This window comes from Camelus bactrianus, chromosome 35 (genome assembly GCF_048773025.1).
Source record: "Camelus bactrianus isolate YW-2024 breed Bactrian camel chromosome 35, ASM4877302v1, whole genome shotgun sequence".
Classification (NCBI taxonomy): domain Eukaryota; kingdom Metazoa; phylum Chordata; class Mammalia; order Artiodactyla; family Camelidae; genus Camelus; species Camelus bactrianus.
In genome coordinates, this window is record NC_133573.1 from 18799890 (window position 1) to 18827500 (window position 27611).

At 37.6% G+C, this 27611-nt stretch overlaps 1 protein-coding gene across 7 annotated transcripts in view; it reads right to left on the bottom strand.

Moving 5' to 3' along the window:
• The window catches only part of CACNB2 (calcium voltage-gated channel auxiliary subunit beta 2), a 347480-nt gene that overhangs the window by 118552 nt on the left and 201317 nt on the right, over nucleotides 1-27611 (bottom strand). The gene's annotated exons all lie outside the window — the stretch shown is intronic.

Here is a 27611-nt window from a genome sequence, read left to right on the forward strand (position 1 = left end):
TCCTCCCAGGAGTGTGGATTTATGCAGTTAGAAGTGATGTATCTAATTAAGCTTTTGCCTTTGGTACCATATGGACTTTCTGCGTCGTTCTGCCTCAAGTAGTCTTCAGTCAGAACAGCTGGCAGGCATTTCCATAAGTCCAGGAGAAGTTCATCACAAGACGTACTCTTGATCTCTCGGGTTCCTTCAGTGTGATTAGCTGAACTTCTGTAGTATTTGTCCTGGCAGGTACATCACATAATTCCTTTCCTACACCTTCTTCACCAACCAGTTCCAAAATGCAATTTACCGAGCCTCGACCAACTTAAGAGGATAAAAGTTATTTCAAGTATCTTTTCTGACCACAGCAGCATGAAACTAGAAATCAACCACAGAAAGAGAAATGAGGGGTGGGGGACTTTTACATGAAGACCAAACAACATGCTACTAAAAGGCCAGTGGGTCAATGATGATGTCAAAGAGGAAATTAGACACAAACTTATTTACAAAACAGAAACAGACTCACAGACATAGAAGACAAGCTTATGGTTACCAGGGGGGAAAGGAGGGGTGGAGGGATAAACTGGGAGTTTGGGATTTGCAGATACAAATTACTGTAAATAAAACAGACAAACAACAAAGTCCCACTGTACAGCACAGGGAATTAAATTCAATATCTTGCAATAGTCTCTCATGAAAAAGAAAATAAAAAGGAATACATATGTATAACTGAATCACTATGCTGTACACCTGAAATGAATACATTGTAAACCAACTCTATTAAAAAATAAAAATAAAAAAGAGGAAGTTAAACAATACCTTGAGACAAATGACAATGAAAACACAACCGTACAAAACCTCTAGGATGCAGTAAAAGCTGTCCCAAGAGGGAAGTTCGTAGCCGCACAGGCCTTCTTCCAAATGCGATTTGCACCTAATGTCTCCCAATAACTCACCTGGGATCACTCACTTTTACCCTCAGGACTCTCATTCCAAACATGCGTTCTTTGCTTATAGGACACTTTACTTAATTGGATCAATTTACGCCTCTATCTACTCTTTAATTTCTGTCTTTTTCCAACTTATGTCAAAGATTTACACACAAAGCATCACCTTTTTTCTTTAACGCTTTTTCCTTTGTATTTATAAAATTTGCCTGTTTGATGCTGTATACTACTGTTATCCATCATTTATATTTCCAGGATCCTTTCTCTTGACTATTCTTGTATTTTTTTTCTCTTAAAAGCCAAAAGGATAAGAGTCATAAGCTATTGAGGACTGGCATCTTGGACCCCAAATGGGTCATCAGTTTCTGTATGAAATCTTCACATGAAGCCTAAAGCAATGTTCTTGTGCAAAATCAATTTCTCATAGTAACCCAAGGCTACCTTGATGCTAGGCAAATCTGTGCCCCATCCAGAATACTCAAGGCTTCAAATGTATAGGACTGATGAATGGGAATCCCCATGTATATAACTATGTTAAGTCAACGGCACACTGGACTTCAGTTGTTTCCTCCTCACCTTCACCTTCCAGGGATAGAGAGACACTTCATTGCCATGCTGGTCAGACCCACATATTTAGAAAACAAGTAAAATGGGAGACTTCTGAGGCCAAGGACCAAGAGGAAAGGGTTCTGTCTTGTACCATCTGCTCATATTGGCTGAGAAGGTGATTCTCTCATTTCACACACTGTCATCTCTTCTCACAGTTTAGAAGAATTAACTTTTGTTCCTGGGAAGACATCTGGATCTCTCTGAGAAAATTGCTAACCCCTGCTTTGTTGGTTTCTTCAGAAACAAAATCATCACCTGTCTACTGATAATGAGCATTCCTGACTCAAAAAATTCAAAAATGACACGGACCATTGAGATGAAGCCCATTTTTATTAATATTGTATACCTTGCTTTGCAAATGTCACAAAATTACTACTCAAATCCATCCGATCATGAAAATCTCAGATGTGACTGGCCTGCCATGTGGCTTAACTTGAAAATATTAACAGACTTGATAGTGATAAATCTATGCAAGTTCATCCCTGTTATAATTAAGTAAAAGCTAAAATATTAGCTTTAATTTTCTCAAGAGCACAGGAAAAGTTATAAACTTTGTGTAACTCTCCTATGCACTGATGAAGAGATTAAATTTTGCCAAAAACAAAACAAATCAAAATAAAACAAAACCAAAACACCAACCACATGCATGTACTGAGTACTAACTACTTTGGAACCATTAGTGCCATAATTCTAAGTTAAATGCTGGGGTCAGGAAGATACAATGACAATCTGAGATGATATTTAAGTTGAAATATCTCAAAAGGTAAAGAAAAAAACAAATTAGCCTTGGTGTGTGTTGAGAAGAGAGATGTACAGGAAGAGGGAACAGCATATGCTAAGGTCCTGAGGATAAGCAATGCTCAGAGATCAGTGTCACTCATGGGCTACTTTTGCAGGAGTATTTATTTAAACCTTCTCCCTTTTCCCCTCTCTTTCACTGTGCAGGTAAATACACACTCAGGCACACCCAGAATATGGATTCTGGGGATCCTTTTCATCACACCACAGAAAAACTCCTTATGGATGTTTGATTTTCTTAATCAGAAGTGGCCTGTAACATTTCTAACAAGTTCCCAGATGACGCTGATGTTGCTGTCCAAGGAGAACCACTGCTGTAAGTGGTTAGGAGCTTAGCTCTGATGCTTAGCAGCTGTGTGACTTATCCAAGTTACTTAACCTCTCTGTCTCCCGTGTTTTTCATTAGTTAAAAATGGGACAGTAATAGTCCCCACCTCATATAGTTGTTGTGAGAATTAAATGAGTTATTATATACAAAGTGTATGTAGACATGCTCACTAAATGTTAGTTCAATAAATGTTATCATAATAAAAAAAAAGTGACATTTAAGTTGTCCGTAAATTCTGCACTCAGGGAAATTGTGTCTTCTTGAGGTTTAAACAGAGTTCTCCGATTTTTCTACCTTCTAAATCCAGGACAATCTCATAAAGGCTAAAGTCAGTATATTTTTGGGTTTGCTCCATATTACGTTAATAATCTGAGCCATCAATTTATTAAGGTTAGACTATAAAGATGAGTGATAATAATAATTGCTAATTTGTAGTGAATGCTTGCGCTGTGCTAGGCTGGTTCACCAGCGATATATAATTTCATCACTCCATTTTCACTGATGAAAAGAACTGAGGCTATCGGGAAGTAAAGTTACCTGAGTGAGGTCACAAAACTAAAAATTGATGGAGGGCAGAGTCAGCTTTAAGCAGTCTGAATTTAAGTTCCATGCCTGCATCAGCTCATAAAAATAAAAGTCAGAACAAATCCCTGCATGCAACTGATGTGTCTATTAACAGAAAACATATCTTTTTCTGTCTGTCAGGCACACATATAGCCATTTCTAAAGGTTGTAAAGTGTTGTGATGATTTCCAAGTTTTTAGCTCCATCTTTGCTGAAGTGAGTCCCTCACCCTTCTCCCTCTCTCTACCCCCTTTCTCTCTGTTACACACACACACACATCTTCACAGATTCTCAAATTTTATCTCCCCCAGAGGCACAATGAAGGTACAATGAAACAGATAATTTCTCATTCATCAGTGTAATGCAGTTTTGTGAAAGGAAGGATTCAAAGAGTTGCCTGTTACCCTGGAATTTTCCTCCCTTCCCCGTATCTCAAAATTGTAAAGCATTCTTTTCTTTTCTTTTCTTTTTTCTTTTTGTAAAGCATTCTTTTCACTACTTATCTACAATGGAAAGCAGATAAGTAGAATAGGAAAACAATGAAGTCAAAAAATCAGCTATTTAAGTCTTCCTCTCTTCCCGGAAAATGAACATGACTTTGGCAAGGTGGCCTTCGGTAGCCTCTTTGGCAACTAATCTTGCCTGAGGCTGGCTGGAATCCAAGCATCTTCTTTCAGCTCAATAGAAACAGTTGCTAGTTTTCAGCACTGAAACTAAAGTTATTAAAAAGTATAAATCATTGGTCCAAGGCTCAGAGATGTGACCAATTTATATATTTTTAAGAATAATATATTAAGAGGGGGAGGGTGTAGCTCAGAGGTAGAGTGCTTGCCTAGCATGCACGAAGTCCTGGTTTCAATCCCCAGTACCGCCATTAAAAACAAACAAACAAAAAACCACCTAATTACCTCTGCCACCACTCCTCCCCGCCAAAAATACACAGTGTGTATCAGTTATATCTCAATAAAACTGGAAGGAAAAAAATTAAAAAAGAGTAATATATTAAAACACTATTATCATTAAATTATTCCTCAAGGTGAGGGTATGATAGCTGTTTATGTTTTATGGAAGAGTGTCTGTCCAGTATTTGCAAAATGTGACAATGTCAACAATTCTGACAAAGTTAAAATTAGATGAGAAATCTAATATTGTTTCAAGTTTGGGATTTCAGGCATAAGATGAATAATTTCCCTTCATAATTATAACTGTGTGTGTGTGTGTGCTGGGGGAGGTTTTCAGGCTTACAATATATATTTACTGATGGTGACAGCTGACAAGTATTTTTCCTGGTAATATAATTTCTTAAAAACATTTATTTTTTATTCATGAGAATGGAAATGAATACACAAGAAGTAGAACAATGTGGGGAGGGTATAGATCAAGTGGTAGAGTGCATGCTTAGAGTTCAATCCCCAGTACCTCCTCCAAACAAACCCAATTACCTCCCCTCCCAATAATATAAATAAATAAATAAATAAATAAATAAATAAATGAAAATCTGAGATGAAATTAAAAAAAAAAAAAGAAGTAGAAAAAGAGTGGCCCAAGAGAGTTGAATGTTCTCAAAATATTGATGAATAATATTAAATTAAATGACGGAAAAAGACTGAATGAATCACACGTAGGAAATTTCTGGTGTAGGAATTCAGGAAGGGTATGGATATTGCCAGAAGCTCTGAGTGGACGTTACTACCTTTACTCTTTCTACTGAATTATTCTCCTCAGCACACACACATGCTGTGATTTCCCTCCACTGAAGAACCTCCCCTGGACATCATTCTCTCTGCCAGCTTCCACCCTATTTCTTTGCTCTCCTTTGCAGAAAAAGAGAAGAAAAGAGAAGAAAAGAAAAGAAAAGAGAAGAAAAGAAAAGAAAAGAAAAGAAAAGAAAAGAAAAGAAAAGAAAAAAACAAGCAAAAAACCCCACAAAAAAACAAAAAAAAAAATCTAAATGAAGTTGCCCATACTCACTTCAGTTCTCCTCTTCTGGGTCTCTCTGAAGCCTACCCTCTCCCACCAGTCTCCCTGGACTGCTCAAGGTCATCAGTGATACATGGTTAAATCCCATGGCCAATTCTCAGTGCTCACCTTACTTAACCTATCGGGAGCATTTAGCCTGGTTAATATCACTCCCTGTCCTTTTACTCACTTTCTCAAGGTTGCCTCCAAGAAATAACTCTCATTTGGTCGTTCTCTTACCCACTGGCTGCTCCTTTGGAGTCTCCTTGGCTCATATCCCCTCTTCATTCATCTCCTACACCCTCCCTCAACCGCCCGCCCAACACAACCTCCTTCTTTCTGCTCCAGCTGCACTGATGCTCCTCAAAGACACCGGAAAGATTGTCTCCCTAGATTTCCGCACCATGGCCACTTCCTTCAAGTCTTTCCTCAATTGGCGCCACCTTCTCAATGATTTATTTGATCATCCTATTTAAAACTGCAACCCCTACTGCCCTCCGGTGTCTCCAATCTCACTTACTCTGTTCTACTTTTTTTTTTTTAATCAGTGCTTTTACCTTCTAACCTAAAATACAATTTACTTATTATCTTTACTGGAGTTTAACATCCATGAGAGCAGAGATTTTTTTTTTTTTAACATTCCGTTCACTCATTTATCCCAAGTGCCTAGAATAGTGTCTGGCACAGAATACATGCTCTATAAACACGTGTTGATTAAACAAACATATTCTATAAGATGCAAGCTACTAAAAAAAAGTCATTTTACTTAAAATTCACATGGTATCCTTTTTTTCCAACAAGTGTCAGAGAGATTTCATATTTTGAAAACATGATCAAAGCTGATTTTTGATGAAGCTTCTTTCCCCATTAATTGCCCTTCCTCATTCCAGGGACTTAAATTTCCAGTCCTAAAACTGCCAATGACTCATTGTGTAGCCACAGGCAAGACATGTAAATATTCCCCAGGCGAATTTCCCCTCTGCAAAATGAGTACACTAAATCAAAGCTACTAGAAAGAATATTCTTGAAAATTCTCGAAAATTCTCTTATCGGTGGTTGAAAATACATTGTAAATCTGACATATTCTGCGACTGTTTACTGACACATCTCATACACTACCCCTGCCAGCCCTATGAGGTTAGAATTTAAATTCACAGCAGAAAAAAAAAGTGACTATACATATGACTTCTAGTAAGATGGAATGTTTAAAAAAATCAAGCCAGAACAGGAGAAAGACATTTCTTCAAGTAATTTTGGATAATATATTTAAAAAATATGATGACAGATATACAACTCTGGAACATCTTAACAGGCTCTCTACTGCTAAATAAAGGTCACACCCAAAGACTACATGTCCAGCTGTGAGCCTTTTCTTGAGTGGCAGAACCATCAAACAATGAATGCTAGCTCCTGCCTTCCAGGGAAAATTCTCCCGGATAGCAATGAACACTCAGTCCACAGACATTAAAGGATAGTTATCGCATGTGTCCTCTGGGGAACCACAGAGCAGTGCAAAATGCTATGGCTTCAGTCCTTAAATATTTTACCCTGTAAACTTTACTTTGCACATGCAAAGGTTGTACTAATTGATGCAAAACATAGTAAGAGATCAATAAATACAAACAGAGAAAAGTTATGGACACAAGATTCACCGAAAAATCAACTGGTCACTAGCATCTGGAAAAAGTGTTCAGCCTCACTAAATACAACAACACTACCTCATGAGATTAGTACGCTTTGCAAAGTACCAGTTCACCATGGATAGATTTGCAAAGTATCAATTCACAAAGGATACATTAAATTTAATGCTTTCACATCTTGATTGCTTGTTTGTTTTACTTTACTTTTCTTTTTTTATTAATAGACTATTTTTTTTAGAGCAGTTTCAGGTTCACAGCAGAATTGAGCAGAAAATACAAAGAGTTTGCATATGGCCCTCCCCACTCACACATATATACTCCCCTTCCCTCAACATCCCTCATCAGTGTGGCATATTTGGTACAATTGATGAACCAACAGGGACACATTATCATCCACCAAAGTCCATAGTTTACATTAGGGTTCACTCTTGATGTATATTCTATGGGTTTTGACAAATGCGTAATGACATGTAGCCACCACTATAATATCACACAGAATAATTTCATTGCCCTAAAATTCCCTTGAATTTTTTTTCTTTACTTTTGTACAACCCTTTGGGAAAACAAAGTTCTTTTTGTTTGTATCTAGACTAATAGGTATCTTAAATGACTTCACTTCTGGGACCTATCTTTAAGAAATTCTTAAATTATTGTTAGATTATTACACTTAAATTATTACACAACCTTAATAATAGTTACAGAGACTAAAGGGTATTGGCAAATTTTAATGATGATCATATTTGGTAAAAATAAATTAAAAATCCTGAATCATTTCTATAAAAACATACATTCATTATGTAAAAATACTGGGAGCACACAAAAATAACAAAATATATAGAATTGGATTCATTATTACTATTTTTTTAATTGTGGAGTTGCTAAGTTGAATTTTTTTTTTTTTTTGGAATTGGGGTCAATTTTGTGAGTAGAAGTAAAAAGTTCTTTCTTGTTGCAGTTGAAATGTCTAACAAAATACTCTGAAAATATTTTTGGTGTTGCAGAAAAGAGGGTCTGCAGATACATATTTTCCCTGATTCATTGATTTCACCCTGATGATATTTTACATGTGGGGAAGGAAAGCAAACTCTGAATCTTCTGAAAAACTCTTTACGCACATTTAAAAAAAGAAGAAGAAGAAATAGAGTACATGTTGATGCAGAAATTATATCAGGTAAGAAACAAGAATTAAAAGAAAAAGACTTCGGCATGAAACGTTAACATTTTAAAGAATTACATTTCTCTGTAATTGTCTGTAGACAGTGTATTAAAATGATCAAGTTTCCACAGAAACATTGGGCTTTTCTCATATGACTGCTTAAATAATCTTTTTGGTACTAGGTTAGCTATTTAAGGAGGCCAAATGACTCAGTAACTTGGTAATAAATTATTAATAAACTGCTCTAAAAGTCTAACCTTCCAGGAAGATATGACTTTGGTTCAGAGAGATTTAATATTAAAAATAGGCTACAGGATCGGGGAGTTGGCTGGAAAAGGGACAATGGTATGGAGAACTCGGTAATAAAGCACCACAAAGTACCCTACTGACCTAAAATAGCACACATCCTTTATACAGCCAGTCTACCTTCAGGAAGTGATTTAAGAACTAGAGACAATCTGGTTCATACAAAGTTATGTTTAGAAGTATGCTGAAAATTTCAGATTGATTAGCTGGAGATGTGCTGTTGGTTGTATTAATGTATTGCTAATGTTAGAAAATCTAGACTGTGTTAAGAATGTTTAGTGAAACACTGGGCATATACGGTTGGCAAAAAGCAATTTGTATATTTCCTGTCTCACAAATACGAAAGCATATTTTAATTGCAAATATTCAATACATGGTACCACAGACTGAATGCCTGTGTCCCACAAATTCATATGTTGAAACTGGATCCCCAAGGTGATGGTATTAGGAGGGAGGGCTTTGGGAAGTTAAAGAGAGCCTGAGGATGGAGCCCTCATGAGTGAGATTAGTGTCCTTGTAAATGAGACCCCAGGGAGCTCCCTTACCCCCCATCTACCAAACAAGGACACAGTGAGAAGATGCTGTCTGTGAACCAGAAAGTAGACTCTGCATCTTCATCTCAGACTAACAGCCTCCAGGACTGTGAGGAATTTCTGTTGTTTGTAAGCCACTCAGTTTGTAGTATTTTGGAACAGCAGTCCGAAGGGACAAGACACGTGAAAATATATACTTTAAGTTTAAAAGCATAATGAACTTCAACAATGCTAAAATTTCCATCAAATGGGGCAAAATGACAGTTTGGTAAGAAGAGAGTTTGGTAAAGATTAGAAAAGACCTGGTGGCTGCTGGCCGGGTGACCCCTGCACTATGGCCTGGTGACACTGTTTCCAAGCCTGCTACAGCACGTGTGTGCTCCATGACAGATGCTTCTCCTCTTAAAACAGACCCCAGACTCAGGCATTCCAAACCAAAGATACACCTGCTATGCCTTCCATGTCATTTACATGACCATCATCTAATATGCTGTACAATGAAATGCTATTATCGCCTCCTCCCTGACATAAACATACATTAGAATGTAACATCCATGGTGAGGGCAGGGATTATTTTTTCACTTCTGCATCGCCAGCACCAGTGTATACATCTGGGAAGAAGATAAGACTGGGGGCCTTTACATACTAGTGAGGGAGAGATGTTACAGAGGTAAATAACACAAAAGTTCTTTAATGGCTACCATATTATACAAGGTAGCTCTCTATGGTCTGGGTACCAGAGACCCTGGAATTCCCTGGTCTAATGGCCAATGAGCCTGTTTCTTAGGACTCCTTGGACCTCTTCTCACATTCATCCTTCTCAGGATACACTACCCACCTCCCCAACCCCTGTGTGCACACTCCTGGACCCAGGGGTGGCCAAGAGCACCCCTGCTGAGAGGACTGTGATGAACAGGAGCTTGAATGCATAGGCTTGGCTGTCCACTCACATCATGGACCTTGACAGAGCCTAATGAGACGTGGGGGCTCTCTCCCCACTTCCACGTTTCCACGTAAATCTTCAAGGATAATTCTAATTCAGATGCCTCAGTCATCAGAAAGGTATGCACTGTGGGGCCCTCCCTTGGTCCTTTTGCCCCAGACCCAGCAGGAGTGCATCCAACACAGTGCCAGAGACTTCATTTTGTCATTAGTTATTATTTTGATCTGGAGCTTCTGCTCCTAGCTGATTACCCAGCAACCACCCAGGCACATGGCAGGTGCTCAGTAAGTATTCTTAGATAAATGAACAAAGTGCATGTCTGTCATATCAAACTCTGGGTGATACGGGGTGTTAAATGGGTTCAAAGATAACTTCTGTGGCCTCAGTGAGTGTTCCATGGATTGTTTAGCAAATAAGATAGCATCTCTATTTCCTGCCAATGGGGCATCCAATCACGAGTCAAACAGTCCCTGCGCCATCCCATGGCCTGAGAAAATACAGAAGAAAGACACCAAACAAATTCAACAAGGAATCTTCCCTACAGAGGAAGAGAGAACTGCGATTAAGCAGAGAGGAAAAGTGTTCCTGGGGTGATGTATACTTGCAGAGCCTACCCAGGGAGATGGTCCTTCCAAAAAATCTGGCAAACTCTGGACAATGCTAGAACACAAGAGATCCACATTGAGGCTGGACATGATCTTTTTTCTTTCTTTCTTTCCCTAAGAGTTTTAGCCTTCTTCAATAAGTTGAAAAGCACAAATTAACATCAGAACCCCATTACATATTATTTATAATCATACATAATTTTTTGAGGATGATAGGCTAAAGATGCCTGAAAGTCTCACTCCGTAAAGACAGTTCAATCCTTTTCAAGTTATCCTTTTGTGATTCCCAGGGAGAACTAAGAATGTTTCCAAAGACTGTCCAGAGAGATCCTTGGATCAGGCAGATCCTATCTGCCTGTGGCCAGCAGGATTTCAGTGCTCTGGGTGAACCCATCACAAAGGCACATCATTCGGGAACAACATTCTTCAGGACTTACTCGTGTTCATGTGAAGCACATATTTCATGAAGGCAAGGCTCACCAGCACGACTCTGGCCCTCCACATTACAGCCTCTGTAGGCAATTAAATCCCAGTAAAAATGAACCTTTTATTAGGTAGGAGAGGTGGGGGCTCCTACCTGTTACTCCTGATGACACAACCAAAGGACAGAAGCCAAGAATGTAATTTCCCCAGCGGGCGCTGTGTGTGAGGTCTCAGCAGTGAAGATTAACAACTCTGTTGGTCTTACTTCTTTTTACTTTCAGAAAAGACTGGCTCCTGGGGATGCTTAGGAGGAAGGCCGCCCACCATGAGAGGGAGGGAAACTGTAGCGCGGAAATGTGCTAATTAATAGAAAATTTGGATTGCATGGGGGCTGTGTGGAGAAAAGTCTTCAAATTTTCTAAAAGTGGGACTTCCCCCAGCTGGAGTATTATTTATTTTCCTATTCACAAAACTTTCCTTAGTGATTTAAAAAATTGACTAGTCAGATACATCTTTCTCTAAAAATAACCTACAAAAGTTAGTTTTTCTAATGAATAAGTTCTTATTTATTTGGAAAAATTATTTAAAAGCAGGACCACCCTCAAAATAGTTCTTTACTCCCATGCAAAGAGGGTGCTTTGATTTTCATAGTTAGACGGTAATACTCAAGGGTTTTCAAACAATAAAGCCTTCCATTGTTTGGCTAGAGGAAGGCTAAAATGAAAACGTCGCTTGGTGATTCAGTCAACATTAAAATGTATACAATTTTAAAGGAATTAGGAACACTGTTGTTCTTGAGATAAGAGCTTTACCCTGACAGAATTAAAACGAAAATTTTTTTCATGTTATTTTATTTTTTATTATTTTTTAAATTGAAGTATAGTTGGTTTACAATGTGTCAATTTCTGGTGTACACATAATGTTTCAGTCATATACATATACACATATATTCTTTTTCATATTCTTTTTCATTATATAGGGGACTACAAGATATTGAATATAGATCCCCGTGCTGTACAGAAGAAACTTGTTGTTTATCTATTTTATATGTAATAGTAGCTGTGAATCTCACACTCCCAATTTATCCCTTCCCACTCCCTTCCCTCCTGGTAACCATAAATTTGTTTTCTATGTCTGTGAATTTGTCAAACTAAAATTTTTAATTTAAAAATTAAAAAAAATTTAAAAACACTGTATAGTACAGAGAATTATATTCAATATCTTATAGTAACTTATGCTTAAAAAGGGTATGAAAACAAATATATGTATGCTCCTATATGACTGAAGCATTGTGTTGTACACCAGAAATTGACACAGCATTGTAAACTGTATTTCAACAAAAATTATTAAAAAATAAAATAAAAAGACAAAAACAACCATCCCTCCCAGAACAAGGGCCTACTGTATAACACAGGGAACTATATTCAATAGCTTGTAATCACCTGTAATGAAAACATGAAAAAGAATATATATGTATGACTGAATCATTATGCTGTACACCAGAAACTAACACAACATTGTAAATCAAGTATATTTCAATTAAAAAATAAAAAAAAATTAAAAGGTGGAAAAGTAAAAAAAAAACCCCAACAACTTTTAAACACACATTTCTTATAAATCTTGAAGACAATGTGCTGAGTGAAAGAAGCCAATCACAAAAGGACAAACACTGTATAGTTCTAGCCACACGAGGTACCTACAGCCATCACATCCACAGGGACAGAAAGTAGAATGGTGGTTGCCAAGGGCTTGGGGGGAGAGGGGCAGAGAATCAGAGTAATGAATGTACCTGAGGCCCAGAACTGTAGGCTTAAAAATGGTTAAAATGGTAAATTTTGTTATGTACATCTTACCAAAACTAAAACAAAACAAAACAAAACAACCAAAATAGTTTCTGATAGAGAAATCAGTAGAGGCTTCCAAACTTTAAGACAAAAAAAGTGAGCAAGAGCAGGAAACTCTATTAAGCTAACAGATATCCCAGGAAGTCAGCTCCAGATCTGGGAAAGCAAGCACTGCTCTCTGCCTCATTCTCCACTGCGACCCAGCTCCACTGTGCTCAACTGGGCAGCCGCTCAACACATTTGTTCCAGGGGGTTGGCAGGGGAAGGAGTGAAGGGAGGAAGGAGAGAGATATTTTTGTTTCTTAAGTTTAAGTTCAAGATTCCAACCAGCCCCCAACTGTTCACAGGCTGATTCAGTAAGATTCTTAATACCAAGTCATCTCTGAGTCTAATAATTACAGTTCTGAATTATTAATTGATCTAAAGTGTGCACTTCAAATCCATTCTGTATAGAGCAATCACATCTAGAGAAAGAAATCCTGTGTGTGCTCTATAATTATAAAAATCAGAGACCTTCAGGTCACGTCAGTGTTTTAGGTAACAAATACTTTCAGCATGAAAATACCCAATTAACACTCATTCAGAATTAAAATGTTGACATATCACCATGTATGCTGTTGTGAGTGGAGTCGAATCATTCAAATGTAAAAACTGACACATCTCAGGATTTGTATTCAGGCCTAGAAAGAAGTTTATTATAATTACTGACTGGGTTTTCTTTGTCACTGGTCCCTGTAATTTAAACCATCCCAGGTTTCTGCACGCCCCCACCCCAACACAAGCTCTTAACTAGACCATTTCTCTAATGATAATGCCTTCCACAAGCACCTGAATGTCCCCTGGGCCCTAATTAACATAAAGACAATGATCCATCCAAACAGCCAAAAGGAAGAGTTCAAGGACCTTGCATATTTCATAATCATCATTATCAGTCAGTTCCCAGATCTGGGTAGAAATTTAAACAGAATTAAATTGAAACAGAAATCAAATTTAAATCTGAATTAAGAAGCAAATGTTATGTTTGAGTTAGCAAATTCAACTTTCAGAAACTTCAAATAAAATAGCTTTCTACAGAAGGGTATCTATAGTACATTTTCAGCACGTTTGCTGGTATAAAAATACCTTAGGACTCTAACCACACAGGTTATACAGGAACCCACCTGCTTATGCTGTCTTTTAGCCTCCTAAGAATGGTGTTCATGTGTTTGAGACATTCAAAACAATCAACAGAACAATAATATTTCATGATGTGAAAATTATATGAAATTCACATTTCAGTGTCCATAAATAAAACTTTATTGTGCACAGTCACATTCAGTCTACCCCACATTTCCCCTGGCTGCTTTTGTGCTCCAATATCAGAGCTGATTGGTGAAGATAGAGAATGTATGTCCTGAAAGCCAAAAACATTTCCTCTCTGGTCTTTACAGAAAAACTGCATCAACTTCTATAATTATGTGATATGCCGGCTGAAAATTATATAGCTTGCATGATATTGACATCTAATTAATCACATATTTCTTACTCCAATTCCTTTATTCACAAGAGCAATTGAAGAGTTTATTTTTAGAGGTCATCTCTGTGGCACAAGAAATTTCCTCCCCTTTACATATATTCTCTAATCAAAATTATTTACACTTAAACTAGTGTCTTAGTACAGTTGGTTTTCAAACCAATGACTACTTCAACGGATGAGAAAATATTTTTTCTCTCCAAATCCATGTCCTAGATATTTGGAGGCAGCTTCATGGTAGTTTTCAGCACATCAACAAACCAGGATAATTAAGCCATCCTCCAAATGTAGACATAGACAACACCATTAATTCAGTCATTCATTGTTCAGCCTTCACATTTGTTGATAATTGTGTTCAGGCCTGTGAATATCAAGGTTATCTCTCAGAATATGAGCCCCTGTGCATCCCCAATAAGAGTCAAGGAAACTGAATTCTTACTTGCTCACTAGCAGTATTTTGTGACAAATAGTGCCTTCCATTGCCCAGTTTCAAGGAACTAGATTACTTAGGAAAAAGTTTTTGTTTTAGGCCTTCATCAATTAAAAGCTACTTTTGCTAGATACAGGCAACCCAATGTTTATAGCAGCACTATTTATAATAGCCACGACATGGAAGCAACCTAAATGTCCATTGCCAGATGACTGGATAAAAAAGATGTGGTACACACACACACACACACACACACACACACACACACACACAGTGGAATACTACTCAGCCATAAAAAAGGTGGAAATAATGCCATTTCCAGCTACGTGGATGGATCTAGAGATTATCATATTGAGTGAAGTAAGCCAGAAAGAGAAAGAAAATTACCATATAATATCACTTACATGTGGAATCTAAAAAGAAAATGACACAAATGAACTTATTTACAAAACAGAAACAGATTCACAGACACCGAAAACAAACTTCTGGTTACCAAGGGGAAAGGGGGTGAGAAGGGATAAACTGAGAGTTCAGGATTTGCAGATACTGACTACTATATATAAAATAGATAAACAATAAAGTCCTACTGTATAGCACAGGGAACTTTACTCAATATCTAGTAATAACCTATGTTGAAAAAAAAATAAAATGGAATATATATATATATAATAAATGGAATATATAATATATATATAAATAACTGAGTCACTATGCTGTACACTAGAAACTAACACAACATTGTAAATTGACTATACTTCAATTAAAAAATACATAAAACTGCTTTTTCTAATTCCAATTGCCTGACATTTTCCCAATGCACAGCTCAGAAAGCTCAATCCAAAGAGTAAATACCTCTCAGAGGATTTAGACAATGATTAATTTAACAATGGACTTCATCCCCATTAGCACATTGAGATTACCTTTATCTTAATAAAGATACATGTACCTTTCTCCTTCCGGCACTGATACACAGTAGGGAGGGTGAAATCACAGGACAAAAATGAGAAAGAACAGGATGCGTCAAAACACTCGCCTCCCCATGGTTTCCAGAGCAAGTTGGCATTGCTCCTTTTGCTACAGCTGAGACACAGCCTTTCTGTTTTTACCAACAGTTTATCATTAGGGGGGCAGTGTTACAAATGTGAAATCTGACACTTTTGTTTCATGACAAGTTAGGGAACATCTTTAAGATGGAGTGTCTTTCTCTGGAAGATGGGAAGGAGACAGCAGCCTGTGCAGAGAGTTGCTGTGATGCTAAACAATGCTTGAAAAGGACAGTTCTGGTCCAGGAGGGCTCAGGAGTGTAGCACCATGCAGGGCTGCTCAGTTCTTCTGTTGTACAGGACAGGAAAAGCTAAGGAAGTCTCTGAGAGTGCTGAACACTTTATAGAAGAAAGAAAACCTACTTGGGTGACAAAGGATGTCCTTTGAAAGATTACTCAGCAATCCATGAGTTTGGACTAATTTTATATTGTCTTGGTCTCGTCTCTCAAGCCACCTTGGTTTCTCTAAACCAAGGAGACACCCCCTTCCTTATTAATTCAGCATTAACCCCTCAAGGTGATCTTGTGATTCTATCTGTACTCCTACCCCCCTATTCTACCTGGCACCTCTCAGCCAGCCACTGACCTTCCCCTAAGCCCTGTCCACTTTCTGGAAACCTGAGATAACATCTCACGTTCAAGCCTTTTCTCATTCATGGATGTCCTGCTTAGTATGGCTCTCTGGGTGATCTCTGCCAGAAACTGAGTTGTGGTGCTAAATGATACTTGAAAAGGACAGTGCTGGTCCATCAAAACATGACTTTATACGTTGTATCTCTAAAATGTCTTTTTCCTCTGTTATTCTGTCATCCTTAGTCAGTATCTCACCATGATATACCCGTAATTATATATTTTTTCTCTAAATCGATGCAGGCATTAAGATCCAAATGGGAGTGGGGAAGGAGGGAGAATAATTTCTTTCTTTTTTTTTTTTTTTTTACAGTCACTTCTATTCCTCTACAAAAGTCTTTAAGACTTCCTCTCACATGTGGCTCTTGGCCCCTAGGTCTTAACTTTGCTCTGGAAACGTGCATCTTTTCAGGATTGAACAGCAGCAGCATTTTGGAGAGAGGACCAACACAAATGTGCACCAATGACCCGTGGACTTCGGTAGAGACTTAGTGGGTAAATACTTTCCCCAAAGGAAATCACAGACTGATTGCATTAACAATGCTAACACCTCAGCCAGGAATGAAAAACAAAACCAAAAACTCTAGTGAAATATCTGAAGGAACACCTAGGCTAACCCCAAAGGCTTAAGCAAATAAATGGGGGAAACCATGAAAGGAACAGCAAAGAACAAAGAAGGGATTGGATTTTGCCTTCAGATTTGGCTCCAGCTTGAACTCTGGTTCTACTTCTTGTTAGCAATGTGACCTTGGGCACCTTTCTAAACCTCCCCAAATTCAGCTTCCTCATCTGTAAATTGTGGATCGTAAAAAAAAAAAAAAAAAAAAAAAAAAAACTTTTTAATAATTACAATAGGTAAATCACTTAAATTAGTGCCTAACACATAAATATTGCATAAATCATAGCTTCTGTCTTCCTCCTTCTCCCCACCACCCCTCCTCCTCAGCTTTGCACAGCAGGCTGTGGACCCTGAAGGAAGGCTGTCCAGCCTGGCTGGGGAGAAAGAGAAATAGGAATCACAACAAGAGCAGGAGAATCGGATCCAAATCAACCCGGGTGCCGGGCAGGAGAGCGCACAGAGCTGGGTCCCCGTCAGGGTTCTGTCAATGCCACATGAGTCAAGGCATGTGAAACACAGAGGGCTGACCTCTGCCTCCATCACCCAGCAAGAGAAACTTGGCAAAAAAGTTTCTTCTTTCTCATCTCCCCACAGCGCAGCTGAGCTTTAAGTCACCTGGTCTGCAGGACAATGTGACCTTCATTTTGCCAGCGATTTTGAATTTCATAGCCAAGTTTTGTTCTTTTTTGTTTTTTTTTTTTGCCCCAAACCAGCGGATCTAGGGTGTCCCTGCACCATCGACGGTGCAAATCTCCAGGGGAGGTGCTGCACACATTTTGGACAGAAGTCACGCTATCAAGCTGATACCCAGTGGACCTCAGCCCTGTTGAAAGAGGACCCCCGAGAGTTTTTGAGAAAGTGATGGTGGGGGACTCCCTGGGGGGTGTCCCTTCACTGGGAATTAGAACAATCAAGTATGGTCTCTGGGGAGCACTAAGGGACTCTGAATTTCTGATGCTGGTTGCACAGAATCAAATCAGAACTGGTGTACTTTTCATATAACAAAATTCCATTTTGGTTTACTTGGCACAGGGTGACCAACAGCAGAAGTTCTCAGTCTGTCCAGAGACACCCCTGCCCCAGGGGTGTGTGCAGTCATCAGAGTGGGCACACTCCTGAAATGGCAGGTAGGACTTTTGGCCACACAGGCCCCCTAATGATGGGGATTATGACCACAGCAGCCGGCATCAAACACTTGCCCTGTGCGAGGTTACTGTCCTCGGTGATTCACATAAAGATGAACTGCCTGCATCCTCACACCATCCATGAGGTGGGTGCTACTGCTGGCTCTGTGTTACAGGTCAAGGGAGTGTGCAGCGTCACAACAGCTAGTGACAGAGCCAGGGTCTGAGCTCAGGCCAGGTGGCCCCAGAGTGTACTTCAACCGCCATGCTTATGTTTATCTTTTTTTAAAAATTGACATGTAATTGACATATAACATTGCTCTCATTGTAAATGTACAACATGATGATTTGATCAATGTATATATTGTGTAATGATCATCACAATACATTTAATTAGCACCCATCACCACACATTGTTATATATTTTTCTTGTGATGAGAACTTTTAAGATCTACTCTCTTAGTAAATTTCAAATATACAATAGAATATACTGATAATTCAAATACACTGCTAACTGTAGTCTCCATGCTGTACATTAGATCCACTGGACTTATTTTATAACTGGCAGTTTGTACCTTTTGACCCCCTTCACCCATTTCACACCCCACCCCTCACCTCTGGCAACTACCAATCTGTTCTCTGTTTCAATTATTTTACTTCATTTTTTAGATTCCACATATGAGATCATACAGTAATTATCTTTCTCTGCCTGACTTATTTTTCTTAGCATAATGCCCTCAAGGTCCATCCCTGTTGCCACAAATGGTAGGATTTCCTTCTTTTTAATGTATGAGTAGTATTCCCTTGCATCAAATTAACCTTTTTAAAACTGATAGTCAATATTACAGTGAAATGAACACAAACATTGCTGGTGGATAGCTAAATTAGTGCAACATTTCTGAAAAGCATGTAAAAACATGTATTCAGTAATTCTTTTTCTCAGAATCTATGCGAAGGAAATAAAGGTGCAGAAAAATGAGAATGTTCAGGGTGTGATATGCACACATACACATATGTGTGTATGAAACAATCTAAATGTCCAACATTGAGAGAATGGTTCAATTATGGAAAGTACTTTGAAAATTATATTCTATAACTTGCATTATTACTTTTTTCATGCCAAAAGAATGATGGGAATTTTAAATAAGGATGCACTTTTATTTTTAACTAGCAAACTGCTCCCACCCCATCTCGGACCAGCTCTCTGATGAAGCTCTGTTAATAAAGATGAAAACTTGTGACTAATAGCTTGAGCTCACCCTGGGTTCACTCTTTTTCGAACATAGAATTTGCCAAAAAGGAAATTCTGGCTGCGCTCCAAAGAAGGCCTGCCAAACACATCCCTCCTTGCAATCTGGAGGGCAAAACTTCATTTTGCTCTGGCCCCACCCGTGACTTCCAGAGGGACAAAATTCTTAAGACATTTTATGGCCATTTGGGGGACTCCATACATTTTAGGAGAGGAAGGCAAAGAAGAATTTTAAGGAAACCAAGAAGCTGCTGCTACGCTCCTGGAAGTCCAGCTTAAGGACTCTTTGATGGTTCAAAGAGGCTGGATGAGTACTTTCGACTTTAATCCTAAATATATAATATGCGATAAAAATCACACCAGAGGGCTTCAGACCTCCTTTTCTTGAAGACACGCAGCCACCGTTTGAGACTCTGCAAAGCTCATTTAGATTTAGAAGAAAGCCATATCTAATCACTTAAGCCAGATGCTAAATTTAGTCTGCCGGCCTCACAACGTTATGTAACACGGATTCACAACAGTATGAGTTAAAACAATCCTTGATTGAGGGTTTAGTCTGAGTGTAAACCCTGCACCCGCATTCTGCGAATTCACCTTGGAGCCAGCAAGACAGGTACTGCTTCATTAACTACAGAAGGGGAGCCGAGCCTTAGGTAGGTTGACTTACCCAGTCATTCAAAGCCAACAAGTGGCACAGCCAGGTTTCAACTCCTTGTCTAACCTCAAAGTCTGTGTTCTTAATCTCTCTTTGAATCTCAATAATCAACGTCTCTAAAGTGAAGGAATTATAGACTAGAAGGAGCTGGAAGTCTCAGCTCATCTAACCGTCTAGCCTGTGTAAGAACAATTTTTCAATCAGCTCTGCTGAGTGATAATGAGCTTATGGATCACCTGTGGGTCTGGCTGCCACGTGGATTCTGGTTGAGCAGGTCTAGGGTGGGGCCCGAGAGTCTGCATTTCTATCAAGCTCCTAGAGATGCTAGAACCACTGGTCCACAGAGCACACTCTGAATAGAAAGGAGTCTAGTAGAAGCCATTTAGATGTAATTACAGATTCAGTTCTTCAGTTGCCACCTTTCAAGTGTTCAACAACCACACACGGCTTGTGGCTACCATGCTGGACAGCATCAGAATGGACATTTTCCATCGTCAGAAAAAGTTCTGTTGAACAGTTACTGGCTAGAGCATGACAAAAGCAGGAACCAGTACTTCCAGAAACAGGCAGTTGGTGGCTCATTTCTTAGTGGGTTCACTTTTTTTCTAAACTGAAAAGCGACAAACCTTCTCCCTTCTTACAACTTCCACCACTGGCCCCAGTTCCAACATCTAACAAGACACAAGGAAATATACCTTCTTAAATAAGGTAGTCCTCTCAAACATAGCATGGTTTTTATATATTTCTTATTAACATAGGGTTCTTCTTAAAAATAAAACCACATCAATGCTCTTAAAGGGAAATGACAGTTTTACTTTCTCACAAAAATAAAAATTCTGATGGGGATGCATTAAAAATACCTAAGTTTAGACTTCTGCTACCTGTACAATAGCAAAGTACAGGACATTTCAAATATTTAATAATAGTGGCTCATGTGCAAAAAAAAAAAATTAGTGGCAAAGAGTATTTGATTCACAGGGAGAAAAACAGAAGGACTTTGGAATTAAAAAGGAAAACAATTTATTTTTTTTTAATGCATGTAACTGTTTTTTTGTGACTTCAGTAAAAGTAACCAGTTCCGGCAAATTATAAAACCTAGACAAATTACTAGGGTCAATTCCTTAAAATCAACAGATCTTTCTTATTTTACAGAACCAACACACTCAAATTGAAGTACTCAATGAATATTCTGATGTAGTTTTCAGATTTTTAAAAAACATTTCAATACATAACATGAGAAATGTTCCACATTTGGTCTCAATAACCAAAATGACCTAAATTAATGAATTTACAGTGACTTTAAATTAATAGCACACTTCAAATGAACATCACATCCTTTAAATTCCTGTTGTCACACTTAGAGCCGCATTTAAAAAAAATATATATATAGTGACTCATGCTGTAACTGTTTAACATGACTGCATACTTTAAATACTGCATATTTTAACTTCATTATAGAGCATATGGATTCTTAAATTATGTAAGAAATGATATAAATTATTCATGAAAAATCTGGCTTTTGTGCATAATCATATACAACAGGTGTGTATTTTAAACACATGGGGGGTTATTAATGTTTGTACTCCTAAAATGCTCTTTGGGGTGTATTCTAGGAAAAACTTTCTGCATTCATTTATACTGTTTTTAAAAAAATGACAAAAACCTGGAACTCAGTTTCAGGAATGCTTTCTTTAAAATGTTAACATCATTCTTCAAAAATAGTTTTTTTTCCCTGTTTGCAGCATTTGCTTGAGGACAGCTCTTAGTTTGAAAATTCTTCCTGAGCCCCATGCAATGGGTACAGTAACAATAGAAAGTTAGGACTTCAACACTGGGTGCAGCTCTGCCTTATTTATTTAGTGGGAGTTTCCTGTGTATCATTCTGAAAACTTACAATCTTGCAACCACTTTAAATTCCCGGGAACGTTCAAATGAGGTCATAGCCTACTCTGTAAAATATTTTTGCTTATTGTGACAGGGACCTGAGAGCAAAGAACAATTTGTAATTTATTATTTGGTATAATTATTTATTATTAAAAAAATAATGGCCATATCAGATCATTTTGAAATTTTTAACAAAAGTCTTCAACCCTCATTCTGGAATGGTATCTATTGTAAGAATCTTATTCCTATGGATGCAATGGAGAAATCACATTAAATAGGAAACTATGTGATTTCAACTTGTAGTGTTTATTTTTCTTTTAATTTTAAAAAAATATTTTACTTTGGGGGGGAAGGTAATGAAGTTTACTTATTGAGGAGGTACTGGGGATTGAACCCAGGATCTTACGCATGCTAAACATGCACTCTGCCACTTGAGCTATGCCCTCTCCCCCAACTTGTTGTGTTTAAAGTAGAGTTCAGGTACTTTTTGGGACGTTTCTTTCCTCCTGGCTATATGGTAAGAAATGAAATCATCTCACTCCTTTATGCCCCTATACACACCTAAAAAGGGAATTTGGTTTTCAGTGCAATATGATCAGAAACCAAAATTCATTCTTTCATACAGGGTTATTTCTTGACAGTTAAACTGTGGTATTATTAACTTTCAGCTTATACATCTTTCTAAAATTAGATCAAATTATCATGTCAATTCCATCAAGACAGTAAAGAATCAGAACTGTAATGACTGAATTGGAGTCAAATGATAAAATATTTCCAAGACATATGTGGTTTAAAATACCTTTTTATATTGTAAAAATAAAAAGGTGTCTATAACTCTTAAAGTTAGCTTCACCTTTCATTTGCATCTAAGAAACATTTACTGTTCCTTATGTCCACTGTGTATGGATCAATGTGAGTTTTTACATATTTCATGGATTGAGAACAATGTGATACCCTAATTTTTATAGATATGTGCATATCTATTCTTAAATACATATTTCAGTGTTTAAGAAAAGCATTTCTTAGAGTGAATTTTACTAACAGTTTACTCTTTACAAATGATCCAAAGAAAGCTTTATCACCTACAAAAATTCTCAGTTCAATTATTTGCAATATGTTTAACAGATATAATTTCACCAGGGAATCATGATTTTTTTCTTAAAGAATCTAAGTTGCCTTACAAGAACTTTTGAGAAAAACCTTTTCAAAAGATGTGGTAAGATACTGATAAGTATTTCAAATCCAAGTTCAAGTACAAAAAATTAGCTCAAATACAACAAATAGTAAAATTAAAAAATATGTTTGTTCATTTCAAACTTTGTTCTGAAGTATTTCAACATTTGTGCTAGTCCCCCAGAAATAAGTTATTTGTTTGGTCTTACTGTTAGTGACGCCAAGCACTTGGGAGGAACGTTTAACAAGAAATTTTGAAACAATTGAAAAAAAAACAATGAAAAACGCTAGATGTTGATGAGCTGAAAAAGTTTCTTACACTTCAAAATGCTCACTGTCATTGTGGTAACTGTTTCACTCACACCTTGAACTAGACTCAGTGTAGCCACAAAGAAGCCCTTTTATAGCAAGCTATGGCCACAGTGGTACTGTATCCACAGACGGAATAGAGGGCTATTAGTTTCCCATGCTTGGCAATGCTCTTCAAATAGGCTCTTGGACACCAAAAGACAGAAAATGACTGTTTGCAAGTATTTCAGGAAATGATGGTCTGGCAAACTGAGTGCAAATTCCACAAACAAAACCCAGTTTTTGATGTAATATATCCATTGATTCCTAAAAGCAAACAGACCAAAAAAAAAAAAAAAAAAAAAAAAAAGGGCTGGGCCAGGGGACACTCATTCATATTTCTGTTAGTGGCTTAATCACATGACCCAGTCACAGACACTTAAAAGGCTCCCGGCTTTCAGTGGAGGGCTAGCAAACATTATAATAATTATAAAATATTAGGGGAAGAATGTACTAAACAAGATTAATTTTCCATTTATTTAAAGAAGTAGAAAGACTTTCTAGGAATTTAAAGGAAATTTGAGTGTTAGTTTATGCAAAATTAAAGGACTCAGTAACTTACTAGATTTTGTATCCCGCACAAGCCAAATTATCTAATGTGGTCTTAGCATTCTTATCTCAGCAAAGATACTTCTACACATTTCTTTTCTTTCTTCATCTGCACTTGCTTCAAATTGTGAATAACATGTGTGGGAAGGTAGACAAACAAATCCATGAATAATTAACCCTACCCTGGTCCTTCAGTGAAGGATGATGGGGTTCCTTTATCAGCTTTCAGGTATAATACAAATGTCACATTGTTCACACTTAACATTTATGATCCAAAGAAAATATTTTAACAAAATATTTCATTTCCCTACAGCCTTTAAAAAAAATGATAACAAAAAACTTGCCAAACATTCTTGTAGCCCAAAGACAGGATTTCCGCCAAAGAAGCTGTCATGTTTTAATCAGAAATAATTTAGCCAACTACTAGACAAGCTTAATTGGTGGTACAGGTTGAAATATAGGAATGTTGCAAGAAAAGTTCAACCCTGGGTGGCATTTTGGAAAGAAACAAGAGCGAGAATCCAACTCACCTTGTACTTGGCCATCAGAAAGTTGTTAAATATGATAAAGTTTGAGAATGATAAAGATGCCTTGAAAAGCAGCTGGTCCTTTCATTTGTGGATGAGACTTTCAAGGCCAGAGAGGTTAAATAGCTTACCCAAAGCCAATCAGCTAGATTGTTTGCTGGGAATAAACTAACCCCCAGTCAATGTCCTTAACTAAACTCTAGGAAACACAATACAGTGGCTAGCAAAAGTGACAAGAAACAAGAGTGGACAAACTCCAGAAACAGGTCTTCTAACTATCAACTCAATTAGTCCTTAACTTTGAGATCCAGGGCCAGTCCCTTAACTGTCTGGACATTTGCTTTCATCTTTAAACCAAATAGATTGGATTTGAATTTATACCCCTCCAGCTCCCTGTAACCTTCCAAAATTCTGTGCGTACAAATTAAACAGCCCTTGCCTGAAATGCTACCATAAAAAAAGTACAAATTGTATAGACTTCTGGATTTTACAGAAATCCTTTCATCTTCTGTCGGTTTTAAATACATAACCAGAAAGAAAATTAAAGGAGAAGAAGGAGAAAGAAACACTGCATGGGAGATGGGATTGGACAGAAAGAGAAAACTTGAGAAGAGAGAGAAAGGAAGGAGAAGAAAGGAGGTTGACACACCTGGGAGAAAGATGCAGGTCATAGTAAAGAGAATACAGAACAGGCAGGAGAGGAAAGATTAGGCTGAGGATTTTGAAAGAAAGAGGAGACCAGAAGAATAAATTGCACTGAAGGCCACTTTACTGAAAACAGCATTCACAAAAATACTCCCAGGATTAAATTTTAGAGCAGTTTATGGTGGAGAATGCACTCCCCCCATCCCCATAATTATTTACTTGTTCTTAAACCAAAGGTATTCAATTGGTATTACTATTCTTGTTATTTTATATGTAAAAAAAGAAGGAATAGATAGTCAGAGACTTGAGGTACCATAGCCAAAGTTGCTCAGGTACCAGGAGGACCTAAAGCAAGGATGTGCATTCAGACTTTTGAGCTCAAATAATTGCTTTTTGCAACCATAGCATGCTGCCTGTCTAGTTATATCTTTTTTTTTTTCAAAAAAGGATGCTATTAAACACTGCATGACTAGTACTTACTAGAACTAGTAATATTCATGGGCTCATACCGAGCCTTCAAAGAAGATACAGTCTTTGACAACCTGAGATGGAAACGTGTCCACAAATAACTGGTAAGACAGACAGGAAACAGGACCTAGCATCAGAGGATGGGTTTCCCTGGGGAACAGAAAAGACCCAAGAAGGAACAGGATTTGAGCCAGGCCTCGGAAGAAAGCTGGAGTCCTCAATCCAAGATATTCTTCAGTGAGTAGACTTGCCACGTAGTAATCAATCAATGAATCAATCAGTCATCAAAGTTTGTATGGGCACCACAGGTATTACATCTGAAAAGGCCAAGCATGAGCCACCCATCCTGGTGAGAGCCTGGAATGCCAGGCTAAGCTTGAAATTCATCCTGTAAATAATGAGCCACTCAAGATTTTGAAACAGAGGGACTGAGATATTAAGAGTCTGACTTAGGAAATCTATTGTGCTGTTTCCATGAAGAATGGCCTATGATGCAGAAAGGTCTGGGAGGAGACTCTGAGATGTGTGAAAAGACCAGATCAGGAAGAGAATAATGCATGAATGTGGACAAGAAAGGGATGGCTGGACTGAAGATCATCAACCCAGACAAGCAGCCTTTACTCACTGGCAAAACCAATCAGCACATAGTTTGTGAACTCACTCAATGAAGAGTTTGCTTAAGACTCTACTCTCATTGGCAATATTTTTAACAACATTTAGCAATGCTACTCTACAGCAAAATTTTTAACAGGCTTTATTTCTTACAGACTTTAAAGTCTGTTACTTCACAGGTTATTATATTTTTGCTATGTTTTTTATGTAAAGAATTTTAAGATCTATTCTCTTAGCAATTTTCAAACAGATAAGACAGTACTATTAACTACAGTCACCATGCTGTACATGGCATTCCCAGGACTTAGATATTTTATAACTGGAAGTTTGTACCTTTTGACCACCTTCACCCATGTCTTCACCCATTTACTGAGAGAGGAGGTCTTAAAAATTCTCATCATAAGAAAAAAAATTGTTAACTATGTGTGATGACTTACTGTGGTAGGCATTTCACAATATATACATCATAACTGTTATGTTGCACAGCCAAAACTCATATAATGTTATACATCAATTATATCTCAAAAAAAAAAGAGTTTTAAGTCACTTAAGGCTACTTCTGTGTTAAGTCTCTAAAATGACTAAAATACAATTTTCATATAATCAGGGGAAAAAAAGAGGAACTAGAAATCACACAATATAAAGGAATAATTAGATAAAACTAGTCAAATTTCTGTGAATTTTGCAAGTATTTATTGCTACTAACAAAACATTTGGAAGCAAAAGTCTTCAGGTAAACAACTTTTAAGTAGTTACTCAAAATAAAAATATCCACAGTGCTAATTTGATCATTACTTTTCTGAAATACAAATTAAGTTGAAAAAAAACATTTTTAAACAAACACGTGTAAGTCCTTAAAAGTCAAAAAGATGCCTAAAAAGAACATGATGCCTGGATGTATACAGAAACAACACTTCAAAGATTAAATCATTAGGTGAAACACCATCAGATAAACTGATCATTAATTGTTAAAGAAACTGACCTAGATTTGGGTAAATATGTAGTAGTAATAATACAGAGGCTAACGGGTGGAGGGTAGAGCTCAGTGGTAGAGCTCATGCCTAGCATGCATGAGATCCTGGGTTCAATCCCCAGTACCTCCATTAAAAACAAAAACAAAAACAAAAAACAATTCTATGGAAGTTAGAAATGGAGTTGGTTTTGGATGGTTCCTGAGTGTATGTTTCCTGCACTCGGTGGAGCTTATTGGCAAAGAACGATTAAGAATTTGACCCCAAACATGATAACATTGGTGAAACATCCACGGAGAAATGTATAACACGCAATTGCACTTATACGACTGGATTTTTTAAAAGTTCTATTTAAGGATGGCTACATAAAGGTGATGGTTGAATTCAGTGAGTAGATGAGAACTCCAAGAGACAGGTTCTCACAATAGATAAAATAATAAGAGTTTAAGATAAAACTTGGGAACACTCACATTTAGTAGGGGTGGGAGGGGAAGCCAGCCAAGAATGGGAAGTCGTGCTCAGAGAAGTTGGAGGCAA